Source organism: Scardinius erythrophthalmus (genome assembly GCF_964197995.2).
Source record: "Scardinius erythrophthalmus genome assembly, chromosome: 17".
Classification (NCBI taxonomy): Eukaryota; Metazoa; Chordata; class Actinopteri; order Cypriniformes; family Leuciscidae; genus Scardinius; species Scardinius erythrophthalmus.
The window spans coordinates 25,764,667-25,777,767 of NC_138237.1; the positions used below are offsets into that span (position 1 = coordinate 25,764,667).

The 13,101-nt window shown below is 40.3% G+C and overlaps 2 long non-coding RNA genes across 2 annotated transcripts; both read left to right on the top strand.

Annotated features, from left to right (window-relative positions):
- The first annotated feature begins 4,410 nt into the window (after positions 1–4,410).
- Positions 4,411–7,602, top strand: LOC308705676. Its single transcript, XR_014031950.1, has 3 exons — positions 4,411–5,549; positions 6,758–6,844; positions 6,920–7,602. It is a non-coding gene; the product is annotated as an uncharacterized lncRNA (long non-coding RNA).
- A 1,678-nt stretch (positions 7,603–9,280) lies between these two features.
- LOC308705508 lies at positions 9,281–12,653 on the top strand. The gene is made up of 4 exons (XR_014031927.1): positions 9,281–10,623; positions 12,171–12,260; positions 12,340–12,371; positions 12,527–12,653. It is a non-coding gene; the product is annotated as an uncharacterized lncRNA (long non-coding RNA).
- The last annotated feature ends 448 nt before the right edge of the window (positions 12,654–13,101 follow it).

Here is a 13,101-nt window from a genome sequence, read left to right on the forward strand (position 1 = left end):
GGCCGGGTCGCGGGGGCAGCAGTCTAAGCAGAGATGCCCAGACTTCCCTCTCCCTAGACACTTCCTCCAGCTCTTCCGGGGGGACACCGAGGCGTTCCCAGGCCAGCCGGGAGACATAGTGTCTCCATAGTCTGTCCTAGGTCTTCCCGGGGGTCTCCTCCCAGTGGGACGCGCCCGGAACACCTTCCTGGGAAGGCGTCCAGGAGGCATCCGGAACAGATGCCCGAGCCACCTCAGCTGACCCCTCTCGATGTGGAGGAGCAGCGGCTCTACTCTGAGCTCCTCCTGAGTGACCGAGCTTCTCACCCTATCTCTAAGGGATCGCCCAGCCACCCTGCGGAGAAAGCTCATTTCGGCCGCCTGTTTCTGGGATCTTGTCCTTTCGGTCATGACCCAAAGCTCATGACCATAGGTGAGAATAGGAACGTAGATTGACCGGTAAATCGAGAGCTTCGCCTTGCGGCTCAGCTCTTTCTTCACCATGACAGACCAGTACATCGACCGCATTACTGCAAAAGCTGCACCGATCCATCTGTCAATCTCCCGTTCCATCCTTCCCTCACTCGTGAACAAAACCCCAAGATACTTAAACTCCTCCACTTGAGGCAGGAACTCTCCACCAACCTGAAGTGGGCAAGCCACCCTTTTCTGGCCTCGGATTTGGAGGTGTTGATTCTCATCCCAGCCGCTTCACACTCGGCTGCAAACCGTCCCAGTGCATGCTGAAGGTCCTGGTTTGATGAGGCCAACACGACAAAATCATCTGCAAAGAGCAGAGACGAAATCGTGTTGTCACCAAACCTGACACCCTCCGGCCCCTGGCTGCGCCTAGAAATTCTGTCCATAAAAATTATGAACAGAACCGGCAACAAAGGACAGCCCTGCCAGAGTCCAACATGCACCGGGAGTCCCGCAAGCCAACCAGGCCCAATAGGACTCCTTCTTCAGCTTGACGGCATCCCTTACTTTCGGTGTCCACCACCGGGTTCGGGGATTGCCGCCTCGACAGGCACCGGAGACCTTACGGCAACAGCTCCGAGTGGCCGCTTCGACAATGGAGGTGGAGAACATGGTCCACTCGGACTCAATATCTCCAGCCTCCCTCGGGATCCGGTCGAAGCTCCACCGGAGGTGGGAGTTGAAAATCTCTCTGACAGGAGACTCGGTCAAACGTTCCCAGCAAACCCTCACAGTACGCTTGGGTCTGCCGAGTCTGTCCAGCTTCCTCCCCCGTCATCGGATCCAACTCACCACCAGGTGGTGATCAGTTGACAGCTCCACCCCTCTCTTTACCCGAGTGTCCAAGACATACGGCCGCAGGTCAGATAAAACGACCACAAAGTCGATCATCGACCTACGGCCTAGGGTGTCCTGGTGCCACGTGCACTGATGGACACCCTTATGCTTGAACATGGTGTTCGTTATGGACAAACTGTAACTAGCATAGAAGTCCAATAACTGAACACCGCTCGGGTTCAGATCAGGTCAGATCAGTTCCTCCCAACGCCCCTCCAGGTGTCACTGCCACTGCCCACGTGGGCATTGAAGTCCCCCAGTAGAACGACAGAGTCCCCAGTTGGAGCACTTTCCAGCACCCCTCCCAGAGACCCCAAGAAGGCCGGGTACTCTGCACTGCCGTTTGGCCCGTAGGCACACACGACAGTGAGAGACCTATCCCCGACCCGAAGGCGCAGGGAAACGACCCTCTCGTTCACCGGGGTGAACTCCAACACATGGCGGCTGAGCTGGGGGGCTATAAGCAAACCCACACCAGCCCGCCACCTCTCACCATGGGCAACTCCAGAGTGGTGAAGAGTCCATCCTCTCTCGAGGAGTGTGGTTCCAGAGCCCAAGCCGTGCGTAGAGGTGATCCCGACTATCTCTAGTCGGAACCTCTCAACCTCACGCACAATCTCAGGCTCCTTCCCCGCCAGTGAGGTGATGTTCCACGTCCCTAGAGCTAGCTTCCGTGTCCAGGGATCGGGTTGTCGAGGCCCCCGCCTTCGACTGCCGCCCGATCCTCTCAGCACTGACCCCCTTACGGTCCCTCCTGCAGGTGGTGAGCCCACGGGAAGGCGGCCCCACGTCGCTCCTTCGGGTTGAGCCCGGCCGGACCCCGTGGGGGGAGGCCCGGCCACCAGGTGCTCGCATACGAGCCCCAACCCCGGGCCTGGCTCCAGGGTGGGGCCCCGGCTGCGCCATACCGTGCGACGTCACGGTCCTCGGTTTAAGAGGTATCTAATGTTTTTTCAATCTTTAGGGCGGACTGACATAGGAAGCATAACCTCCAGTCACGGCATTCCATTATGGCTAATCTGAAAAAAGAAATGAAGTTGCTTTAACATCATAAGAGAGATAATATGAGCATTAACAAGCATTCGCAAAAGTAAAAAAAATATCAAATAATGAAGCTAACTAACTAGCTAGCAACATGTAGGCTATGTGCTTGCTTCAATAAAAATGACGCTAACTAGTCACTAGCTAGTTATGATGAAGCTAACTAGTTACTAGCGACCTAGTTATAATGAAGCTAACTAGTTACTAGCTAGCTAGTTACTAGTTATCTAACATTAAAAGCATTTTTCTATTTAATGAGGAAGTCATACGAACCTCAAAGTGTTAACCTGTCACCTCTGACCTTCAACAGCTGTCACAGCTCCTGGTGCATATAGGATGTGTTGTTGCAGGAACTGATTTGCTATAGGCTACTCCTGACTGGTCGAAATCTCATGCTACTTAGGACAAATGTAATGTACAGAAGTAGCTGCACTGCTTAAATACAAAATTAAAGTTTTTGAAGGAAAAGATAAGTAAAGTCACTCTGACACAATTTTTATGTGAAATGTGCATATTTACCCCCAATTGTCATGGTATGGGGAAAATTTTTGTTTTTTTTTAAACTTGAAACCAATTTTATTGGATTCCTTGACCCCAAAAATGTACACTTTGACACCAAATTTGTCATTATAGTGATAACAGAAGCAAAGATATGGGCTCTAGAGTATTTTCGGCGCATTGGCGGCCATTTTTGAAAAAAACCTGTTTATTTCTGATACAAAGTGTGATCTCACTTGTGTCTTAGGATAAATTTATTTGTATGACCCTAAGGTACTTCCATACCAAAGATGACCTTTGCATCATGACTCTAAGTCAAAGGCCTATTTTTTGGGCTTAACCTCCCTACTAATATGGCAACTCTGTTCCAAGATGCGTTTGGTCGATCGGATCAAAAGTAGATGAGGCAGACATACACCCGTTTATGCCTGGTGTTTTAATCCATCTATGGTTTTTGTTAGATCTTTCTTTAATGGACAAAATAAGCATGCGCAATTTACATATGAACCTGATCGGAGACTAACCAAATTTGGGTCTCCAGTCAACAAAGTTTAAATCCTGTCTGTTTTGTTTAAGCATAAGGTCAGTAGGCCGGAGAGCAGGCAGTCTTTTGTGGCAGTTCAAACACTAACTAAAATATACTTCAATGTAATTTCTATTGAAACTTGTATGTCATGTATTTAAAAATATTTGTAATTACACATAATGATAAAGTTGCAATTTAGAGCATTTAACATACATTGGGCCCTATCTTACACCATACGCATGTATCATTCCTATTTTGCACCCGACGCACAGCGGACTTGTCCCTCGACAGACGGACGTTGGTAAATTACGGAATGAACTTGCGCTCCCGGGGGCAGTTCAGCGAAAAGAGGAGGCGTGTTCTGGCGCAAATGTTCCCTGGTGCTATTTTGCAGTTCCAGAAAACAATTCCGCCACAGACCAGGAAAAACCTAGTCTAAAGTCAGTGGCGCGTTCAGATGCTATTTTAAGGGCACATGCACTTTGCTTCTCTCATCTACACACAGACGCAGCAGTTGCCATTTTTGCAAACCATACATAATTACAAGGAAAAATATTCCACATGAGGGAAATCATTGTGGTGTCCATGAAGAAGTGAAAAAATAGGCATAAATCTAGCTTACACATTTACCCAAATTATTATACGCCTGTTTAACCGAAGCTTATTTCGGTGGGTTTCTCCCATCCTCATACAATGTCACTTCTCTGTCTTTTACGGCCCTGACGAGAACGTCGGTCTCCTCGGCTGTGAACCGCTCCTGGCGTGCGCCTGGAAAATCCGCCGTTATAATAGCAATCCGCCATGGAACAAGCGCACCTGCTCTTAAAGGGAATGTGAGATGATGCTCTGATTGGTTTATTTCACGTTACGCCCAAACCACACCTATGAATAATGTAACTACAGACCAACCCATTTTAGATTTGTGCCCGAGATCCGCCCACAAAGTTACTTGCGTTTCGCATTTGATACAACGTTTCAGATCGTTAAAATAGGGCCCATTAACTTTAAATGTAGTATTGAATAACACACTACAGTTCAATTATAATCAAGTATTTTACATGTGTCTTAGTATGTTATTCAACACATCGAAATAAGTGTACTTCTTTAAAGTACACTTAAGTGGTATTTTATTTCATTAATATTATATTTGGTGCAATTACAGTTTATTTTAAAATATACACTTAAAGGTGGTATGAAACGGAAGTTGCGATAGTCTTTTTTTTTTCATATTGTGGTGTATATCCGTCATTCTTGAACAAGAAAATGTAGGGCGGGACTCGATTTTTTTTCATCGGGTATGGATTGGATGGTTGTGGTTTGCTATTGGTTGATTTCATGTGAGTGACAGGTTGTCCCGCCCTTGCGGCAGTAAACACATCATCAGAGTAGAGATGCCACTGTAGGAGGGAGGGGAAATAATTTTGATTAGAGATGACAAGGACACATGATTTAAAAATAAATAAATACATGATGTGTATGGATAAATAATTGGTTATTTATTTGATAAATTATTTGATTATTTTGATTATTTGATATAATTGGTTAGCATGGTACGGCCATTTGTAGTTTTGCCACATCATTGTGAATCAGTGACAGCTGTAAACATTTTCATGGGAAGGCAGTTTCATCATGGTAAAAAATTCCCAAATACGCCATTCCCATAATAGCTTTCTAAAACGGGAAATGTTACATTTTTGTGCTTGTTTGTTGCTTAGGAAGTTGTTCTGTCTTACAAAATTATGAATAGAGGGAGTTTGACCAAAAAACAAAAAAAAACATAAGTGGAGTCATAATGACTAGGACATTTGATGTTGTGCAATTTCTTGGTTCTTATAACTTTCTAAAGGAAATTGTTGACTTGTTGGAGCAAGTTCATACCAATGAAATACTGAATCTTTGGGAGGAGTCCTCTTTGCTTCCAGATCATTGGGTTGGGATATAACTGAAATATGTAAGTATTTTCTAGGCAGTGACACAGGAAACACAAATTGTTGTTTTTTTGTTTTTTGTTTTTTATTTGCTTTATGTTTTATTGTACTATTTTAATTTTTGTATTGGATTACTTGTGCATCTTTTTGGCAATGACACCACTCCAATATACTGCTGATCTCTGCAATGAAGATTACGGGTGCTTTGAACATGAAGTCAAGCTCTACAAGGTTAACCAAAGTCTACGAGGGCTTAAAAGGTAATGCAAAACTCAAAGTGGTTTGTTTAGCATGCTGAATATTCATTGGAAGCAGTGTATGAATTGAGAAGACAATCTTCAAATTACACATTGCCACATGTAGAAAGACAAACATGTACAAACACTTCAAGCTCTCTATCGACATCTGTGGTTGAAACTTAAAATTGCATGTTACTTCACAATAAAGCATAACATGCAGAGGTTTTCAATGTATGTTATGCTTCATCAATGTGCGATGACGTATACGGCTAGGAAAAAATTGCAAAAATGTGCTAAAATCATAACACTGGGGCAGTACCGTCAAATGCCCACCTTTCTGCCGTAGTGGCAATGCAATTTTTGAAAAAAATTCTCACAATATGTCAGATCTCACTAGCTACACCAAGAAAGCCCTACAAGATCTATACATGAAATATATGCTTGAAGAAGTAAGTAGCATAATCTAGCGGACATGACGTAAGCACGCAAGGACAAGATCCACGTCTTTTACAATTTTGGCGCCATTTCACACATGAATGAGTTGACCCGGAAACAAGGAAGACTTCCAATCTTTAGAGAGATTACAATCACAGATTAGTAAAAGTAGAATAGATGTGAATTATAAAGAGGTAAAGACGGATACACCCATTTTTGAGATCCAAACACACCTGTTCAGCGAGTTTTAGATGGTTCTTCGACATCTCCGTCACTGAAGCCATGGTATGTGAATCAAGGAAAAACATTACTGTCATCACCCAATTTCAGTTGTAATGTTTAAAGCTAGAATAATTAGCTTAAATCTATAACTCATCTGACAGTAAGCATTTACAACATGTGTACGCAGAGAGTTTACACTTACGAGCACAGTATCTTCTGACCTTGTAAAGACTAATGTGTTTTATAACTTTGTTTAATCAATTTCATTTCTTAGTTAAGTTAAAGAAACATATTTAAATCATTGTTGGATGTATTATAGGGTGTGACACTAAGAAAACAGTTCACCCTGAAGTCAGTTTTGATAATACAAACTCATTTGGATTTAGTAAATAACACCTATTGTTAGTTATACATGTACTATTATTAGATCACTGTTATTTGTTCTGTTATTATAGTTAGAGGTTGCAGAACACTTATAGCCAACTCAAAAGTTTAATTAAAATTAATTTGTATTTGCTCAAATTTTGTGAAATGTTGTGAAATTTTCAGTTCTGTTGTTTTTTTATTTTAAGGGTTCTTTCCGATATGGGGACAGCCAAGAAGGGATTTCTGAAGACACATTTGAAGAAGCTAATATAGTAATTGAACCTACTGTAAAGGTAATGAGGAGAGAGCATGGATAACAATTTCTCTAAATGATTTAAGATTCATTACAAATAATTACACATTTTCAGCTTTCAGTGCAGTGCGTGGAGAACCAGAGAGGCCTTTGTGGGCAGATTGTGTATGATGATGTGTTATACTCCATCAATCTCCAACCTCAGCCAGATATTGATGATGAAGGCATTGTAATCGACATGGAAGAAGATTAAGGCCAGAAATTGGATTAATGTGCACCTGATGTCAACTGTATCATGAGGATGATCAGGGGAGTAAAAGGTTATGAAGTCCCGCATCATTGGAAAACTAACATGACTTTGCTAATCCATGTTCAGTAGTGTTGAAACAAAATATTTCACAGGCACTTTTATGTACAATTGTAAATAAAGGAATATATATATATGAAGGCAGTATTTGTTTGAATTTTGAACAACGTGTGTGTACACGTGTAGATTCTGTTGTTTTGTTGAACTCTTGAATTCAAACTCTTTAGCTTAATATAACTAAAACATATTGATGTCTGATGAGACTATTAATTAGAAAGGGAGGACCACATATTTTTGGCTAAATAGTGTACAACCTGCTAACTAACAGCAATAGCATGTAGCAAATCATGGCTCATGGCTGTGACAAAAGCAAAGGCTAGTTAAAAAGGGACAAGCCCTTATATGTTCAGCCTCAATTTACAGTTTCAATAGGAAATTCGTCAGCACAGGGAAAAAAACTGAAAAGCCATAACATGGGAATCTTTATACTGAACAAAAAAAAAAAAAAAAAGACATATCTTGAATCCCCAGAGACATTCCAGTGCTAAACAGCGGCACCATAAAAAAATCAGCACCTTATTCTTTGCAAATAAACTGGACAGTGCAATATGAAAAAAAAAAAAAACAGTGCAAGCATGCATTACTTCAAATGCATCAGCACCACTAAATGGTAGAAAACAATCTTTGCATGAAGTCATTACTCCTCCTCGTGGCAGCAAACGTGATAAATGTGCACGTGATGATGAGACGCCACTTCTGAAATGAACCAGTAGGCCTACTACTGGTGTAGTGTGTTATCTAGTCATCTTCTGCTGTCTGTAATGTATCTCTGTGTTTTTTGTTTTACTGTTGCATTGAAGCATTTGAATGGTTTAGATTGTTTTGTTAGTTGATTAAAAAAATTATGTTTTCACTCTCCTGTTGTTCCACAACTTCTCTTTTTCTTAAGTCATAAAAATATTTATGAGAAATTTAGTTTGGACATATTATATGAAATTTGTAAGAACATATCAGAGAATTACCAGTATCATTATTTATATCAATAGATTAAAAAAATATATATTTCTATCTTTTAAAATAAAAAGAAACAAACAAAAAATAAAAAATCTTTAAATCTTATTTTAAGAGTCTTGGCTCATTTAATAGTCTTTGCTCAAAAATTATGCAGTAAAATATGTATTTCGTTGGTCAGGGAATATCCCTAATTAGGGAAAGTCCCTAATTTTGAGTGTGTAGCAAGACCGTATGCTGGTATTGTGACATACAGCTATGTCTTGAAACCACATACGCGGTTGCAAGCATTATAGCTGAATTTATTGCATTAGAAATTAACATATTACATTAAAACAAGGCAAAAATGGTTTGTAAACATGTTCATAGTCAAATCCTTTATGGCTTGACTCAGCAGCTCTGAGTATTGGTGCAGAATCAGGACAGAATTCCTGAGTGGACATTTTCTCCTATGTATTTATTAGCCATATCACCACATAGCCCAAGACTGGTTGCCCACTGAAGCTAAGCAGGGCTGAGCCTGGTCAGTGCCTGGATGGGAAAACCCTGTGGTCTGTGTGTGTCCTAACGTCCAAGTAAAGTGACTGGGACACTATACTGTAAGAAGCATCGTCCTTCGGATGAGACGTTGAACCAAGGTCCTGACTCTGTGGTCATCCCATGGTACTGCTCATGAAGATTAGGGGACTTCTCTGTTGGAAATGTGATGTTTGACTGTTGAAAATGGGCGTAGCTCAGGGGTGCCAATTCCTGTTCCTGGAGATCTACCTTCCTGCAATGTTCAGCTCCAACCCAGATCAAACACAACTAAAGCAGATAATTGAGTTCTTCAGGAGCACTGGATCATTACAGACAGGTTTGTTGGATCAGGGTTGGATCTGAACCCTGAAGGGTAGATCTCCAGGAACAGGATTGGGCAACCCTGGCTTAGCTGTTTAAATGAAATCATTGTTGTAATAAACCTTCAGTTAATCATGCAGTTGTTGTTATAAGGCGATCATCGGCGTATTAAATGTTATTTAATAGGAACTAATCAGAGATGGAAATGTTCAGATGTTGTTTGCTTGGTCATTCACAGTGGGTGTGGTGTGTGGTTGGTTTTGGTTTTGCTCATTAGTGCAGTGCATCCTGTTTTTTTTGCAGGCTTCTAATAGTTTCATTTACAGCTAGATAACCACCACAGATGCATTTCATGGACCAGTCGATTACTAATTATTTACAATGTTCACATTTGTCACGGTGATCTTGAGACCAAACATAATGGAAGAACCTTCAGAAGACCCTTGAAGACCAACTAAAGGATTGAAGCCTCTTTACTCATTGAGTTCAAGAAGAAAAGACATAAAACAGCAGCAAACTGTGGTTGGACTGACTGGAAGTGATCGACACAGAATACGGGTCACAGATAAGTTTATTTCAATTAAACTTTTTGCTTGATCAGCTTTCATGGTTGTTTATTTAGAATGCCTGTAATAGGCATGCAATAAATGTGTTTTTACACTTTTAGACAATATTAGTTTCAATAAAAGTTTGTGGCTCCTAATTATTATATCCAGGAATAAATAGTCATATATAATTATATAGGTAAACGATATATGTATCATTTAAAAAGGGGTGTAATGACTACTATATTTTTACATTACATAGTCATATATTTTTATTCGTATAGACTTTTATTTTTAATCTTTTCTTTGGAGGACTTTTAGACGTTAGACTGCGCACTTTCTTGATGTCCTTTGTTGAACACAAAACGCCGCTGTTATGGTACGTAGAAATATTTTTCATGAAATAGTTTATATTTACATCAAACCTATGTTCTTATTCTGGTATTAACAATGAAGCAGATATCGATAATATTGAGTAATTACTGAAGCTTTTATTGTGTGACAATGTGACTGGGCTGTTGCTGCATTAGCTATAGCTATTAGCCTTGCGTCTTTGTAAACTGTTGTATGTTGCTTGTGTGGTTATGTGTTTAGATTCTATAAACTAGCAAAACAATTTCTGCCTTTATTATTTAGTTGTATTTTTTGATGACTTTTTTTATCGTTTTATTGACACTTGTTCATCAAGATCAGGGGTGTCCAATCCTGCTCCTGCCGATCGACTGTCCTGCACAGTTCATCTCCCACCCTAAACTGCTTTGACCACTTAAACCGAGGCCTTCTTAATATTACAATATTGATATTATATTTTGAATATTACTTTATAGCACCTGCAGTATCAAACATGCTTTATGTCAAACTTGTGGTGGAATGGTTTAAGTTCTGGTTATGAAAACAAAGGTTGGAAACCCACAAGGCCCGATGCACAAGCTATCGCCATCACATTATGATACATTGAAAAATATTACAATACTAATTACTTGAGCAACATGGGTTTTCAAGTCTTAATTTTCTTATAATTCACACTCTGGACTACATCATCTGTGCTTCATTTGCATTTGTTTTCAGGGTTCGAAATGCTGCCACCCCCTTCAGTCCACAGTGAGTCAAATGAAGGTATTTGTCCTTTGACAGTATAGTGTCTGTCTGTGAAATGGTTTGTATTTTCAAAATGGCTGAAATCATTAATTTTATTATAGAGCTTACAGCATCTAACAGATATGGCATTGTGTTATCCATAATGAATAACTCACAATTAAATAATATTTTTTGTCACAGTGCATCACATTTAGTCCTTGTTTCACAGATGGGGCTTAGATTAAGCCAGGATTAGTTCTTAGTTCAATTAGGCCATTTAAGTAGCTATTATTTAAAGGAACACTCCGACTTTTTGGGACTTTAGCTTATTCACAGTATCCCCCAGAGTTAGATAAGTCCATACATACCTTTTTCATTTCTGTGTGTTCTGTAAATGTTATTTGACGCACCCACCGCTAGCCTAGCTTAGCACAAAGACTGGATGTAAATGGATAAGGTAGCATACTAATCCCAATAAGTGACAAAATAATGCAAACATTTTCCTATTTACATGTTGTGATCTGTATAGTCACAGCGTGTACAAATAACAAGGCTATATGAGACAGAGACCATTTTTAATCGTATAAATACTGGGAACTATATTCTCACTAGGCGTAGGAGCACAGCTACTTGGGCGGAGTGATTAGCGCAGCACACGAGACGCCCTGTGGTGAGGAGCAGAGAGTTCGCTCAGAGTTGGAGTAATAGAGTCAGCAATTACTAGATAGTACATTTATAGTTTACCATCATGGGTGTTCGCTGTATCTTGTCTTACAGCTTCCAAAGTTTGTAACTCCTCGTCTGTGTATTCTGGCTCAAAACTATATGGTTCTGGATCTTGCTTTGATACCCAGTAAAATTCCTCTGACAATTCCTCAAAGTCAGCCATGATCACGAGTCACGTTCGCTACTAGCTAGTTAGTCACGTTTGTTTTGTTTACGGAACCATCAACAGGGCGTCTCGTGTGCTGCGCTAATCACTCCGCCCAAGTAGCCACTCCGCCCAAGTAGCTGTGCTCCTACGCCTAGTGAGAATATAGTTCCCAGTATTTATACGATTAAAAATGGTCTCTGTCACATATAGCCTTGTTATTTGTACACGCTGTGACTATACAGATCACAACATGTAAATAGGAAAATGTTTGCATTATTTTGTCACTTATTGGGATTAGTATGCTACCTTATCCATTTGCATCCAGACTTTGTGCTAAGCTAGGCTAGTGGTGGGTGCGTCAATTAATCACTTACAGAACGCACAGAAATGAAAAAGGTATGTATGGACTTATCTAACTCTGGGGGATACTGTGAATAAGCTAAAGTCCCAAAAAGTCGGAGTGTTCCTTTAAAAAAAAAAAAAAAAACCATTACTTGTGTATTTTGAGACAAAACAATGGCACTGACATATTTTAAAATATGTCAGTGCATGCGAGCTGCTTTAAGTTAAACGAACTCAAACATGCATTTTAGTCTGGGACTAGACTTAAGCCTTGTCTGCAAAACCGGGAGTAAATGTTTTAAGTTTTTCAAAGCCTTCCTTTATTCATGACATGCTCTCATGACATTAACAAATAATACTGCATATTTAGACCCCTGTCCAGTGTGTGGAAAACCCTAAAGGAATAAGTGGAGTGATAATGCATGGTCAAGAGACATTCACCATTAACAAGCCACACTTGGTAGGTTAACATGCTTTACTGTTTTTACTCCTATTGAATGACTAACGACTTAGTAAAAGACATGTTTTGTCTTCTGCAGGTGGCAGTTCCTGATCATAGAGCCTTGATTAGGTGAGATGTTATATATATTATATTCCTTGATAATTATATAGGACAAAGCCATTTCAGCAGTTTTCTCAATAGCAATGCTTAATTAATTTTGCTGCTGCTATTTATGTCTTGTAATCATATAGTACAACTGCACTAGTAACCACATCTTCCCTTAGGGGGAAAAGCTCCGTGAGACCAGTTCTGTCTTAAAGGCAAGTGAAGACAAGAAAGACAAATGCCTTGCAAGACATGACCATCTGTGCTCCCTTTATGGCTCAAATAAAGTCATTTCATTTTCACCTGACCTGTGTCATCTGTTAATAGCATTTCCCACAGAATTGAAAAGTGTCCACATTTGACTTTCAGGAGGTCTACAGTGCATCCGAAAAGTATTCACAGTGCTTTACTTTTTTTTTTTTTTTTTTTTTTACATTTTGTTATTTTACAGCCTTATTCCAAAATTGATTAAATTCATTATTTTCCTCAAAATTCTGCAAACAACACCCCATAATGACAACGTGAAAGAAGTCTGTTTGAAATCTTTACAAATTTATTCAATTCATTAAAAAAAATCACATGTACATAAGTATTCTCAGCCTTTGGCACCAATTACAGCCTCAAGTCTCTTTGAGTATGATGCTACAAGCTTGGCACACCTATTTTTGGGCAGTTTCTCCCATTCTTCTTTGCAGAACCTCTCAAGCTCTATCAGGTTGGATGGGGAGCATTGGGCACAGCCATACTCAGATCT